Here is a 2500-nt window from a genome sequence, read left to right on the forward strand (position 1 = left end):
ATAGGTTGAGTCTAGTGGGAAGGACTTGTAGTCTAGCTTTTACTGTGAATGTGACAATGTCCTCATTGAGCGCGCTGTTCTTGAAGAATGAATGAGAGACAGAGTGGTCAGCAGAGGGAAGACATGCAAGTTTTCCCTGAAGTTTTAGTCCAGTCCAGTGTTGCTGTTGTCGGTGTTGTTGTAGATCCAAGAGGGTTCGCCTGACCCCTGCAGATGTTAGCAGGTGACTGTTTCCACCATATGAGGCAGTTGCCCTGACGTGAACGAGGGGGTCAGTTATAATGTCCTCTGAGACCCTCACGGTCCCAGAGTCCGGCCGCACCCACTCCAGGGACACTCCTGTTCGGATGCAGAGATCGTTCAGATCTGGCCAGTCTGACCAGACCCCAAAACCAGCAGAGCAGGTGTCCAGTTTCCCGCTGGCTTTCCTCCTGAATCCCAGGAAGTGGGGCTCTGACTCCCTGGCTAGTGGGACCTTGCGTCTTCTCAGGTCGAGGAACAGGGAGGATCGAGCCATGCTGGTGTAAATCCATTCCAGGTTCGGTACACCCAGCCCTCCCTCCCACTGGGGATGGAAAATAATATCTCTGGTGCTGTGTGTATTGAGTGCAAACCACTTCCGTACTAAGCTCACTGATTTATCATTCATTTCACTTAGCACTTTCTGTGGGATGTGGACATTGGAGAACAGGTGTTGGACTTTAGACAGCGCCACCTGTCTGATGGCTTTTAACTTCATGGTCAGAGGCAGTGGGCATCTGTCAATCAGGTCCAACCTGGATGTAAACTCTGACAAGATGATGTTAACTTGTTCCTTCCATTCTCCTGCGATGTTGATTTTATGGCCGAGGTAGGTGTATGTCTCATGAAGAGAGTATACACGTATGGGTTTTGTTGCTATTGTGAACTCTGGGCATGTGTAACATTTTGAATGGTACCACCGGTTCCCTCCACTCCTCCTCTCATACAGAACGGCACATTCTGTGTTCTTGACCTCCAGACCCGACCATTCCAAAAATAAATCTGTCTTGGTGAGCATGTTCTTGACTACACTCTCCTCTCTAGAGGCTATCAGGACATCATCTGCATAGCCCTGTACTGGGACGGGGGAGATCACACTGGGGGGGGGCACACTGACACATCCACTTTAACCATTGGTTGATGGCAATTATAAAATTAACTGCACTCCATGGACAGCCGGTTTTAATGCCTATCTGAAGAGGTGTTGGGTGGGTGAGCTGTTTTCCACAGATTACTTGGACAAAGGAGCCTCTGTATACATCTTTCACTATGTCAATGAATAGCTGGGGTAGCTGTATTTCCTCCAGTGATCTAATCATAACATTGTGATAGAGTGTCCCAAATGCATCTCTTAAGTCAAGGAAGACAGAATACAGTCTACAGGACTCGTGCTTGAAGTCATCTATCCCTGTTTTAAGGCAAAAAACAAGTTCATTCATACCTTGCCTATTGATGTATGCCTTCTGCTTGGTGGACAGAATGTCACATCCATCAGCCAAGGGAGGACTCTGGCCAGTATGACCTTCATGAATACCTTGTAGATGGTTGGGAGGAGGGATATATCTCTCCATGTTGTTAGATCTTCAGGGATATTGTCTTTTTTGGGAATACGGTGGATTAATGCTCCCTTCCATGTGTCTGGTACTCTCCTATTTTCCAGGCAGACATTAAAAATAGATGTTAGGGTCTGACATGACTGTGTGGCTTTAAGGGTCTCATGTCACCCCATCTATGCCGCTGGCTTTGTTGTTAGGAAGGCCATGTAGAACAGTCTCTACCTCCTCAAAGGTAAAGTGCGTGTCAGGGAGGAATGATGGTTCGAGTGGCGGCAGGTCCATGTGCCAAGGCGGGGGTGGGAGATTGTCACCAAGCCCTTGGCCTTGACATTTACTGTCATAATACATTTGGATGGTTGCAATGTCATTTGGGCAGGGGGGAGGATTGGGGTGTTCACTGTTGTTTAAGATGACTTGGATCGCTTTAGATCTTCTATGCTGCCAGAGATATGCCAGTTTATTCCGGCTCATCTTGCGCCCTCGGCCGCGGCTCACCTCTGTCTCCAGTGAGGGCAGAACGGTATCGCGCAGGAAGCGCAGCTGAACGTGGGTCCAGTCAGCTGTTGAGGCCGGTGTTAAAACATCAGGATATGGTTGTGCCCGTGGGAACTTCTTCAAGACTCTCGGCACATATTTCAAAAGTTGTAATTCGAAAGGTTTACCGCTGTGGCTTTGCGCTGTAAAAAAACTCTGTTCTTGAAGAATATTCCAGTTAGTAATGTAGCGAGCGTTTTCCACTTTCCTGGATCACCGGAGGAAACAAAGTTGTTTTCGTGCTTCCGATTGGTGTTCAAGCGGTCCCTGTAGGCTTTCTCCTGGGTCTGGAAGGCCTTCCATTGCTGCTCAGACAGCGGGCGGACATACTCTTGGAAGGCCGGGTCTATTGACCCCCTTCCCGGATGTTTGAGGGAGGGGTCGTGGGG

The 2500-nt window shown here is 48.8% G+C and overlaps 1 protein-coding gene across 1 annotated transcript in view; it reads left to right on the plus strand.

The window, feature by feature from the left end:
- The window catches only part of ptprub (protein tyrosine phosphatase receptor type Ub), a gene marked incomplete at both ends in the record, with an annotated part of 100565 nt that overhangs the window by 48451 nt on the left and 49614 nt on the right, over positions 1–2500 (plus strand).

This window comes from Nansenia antarctica (genome assembly GCF_963989245.1).
Source record: "Nansenia antarctica genome assembly, chromosome: 10".
In the NCBI taxonomy this organism is placed as follows: Eukaryota; Metazoa; Chordata; class Actinopteri; order Argentiniformes; family Microstomatidae; genus Nansenia; species Nansenia antarctica.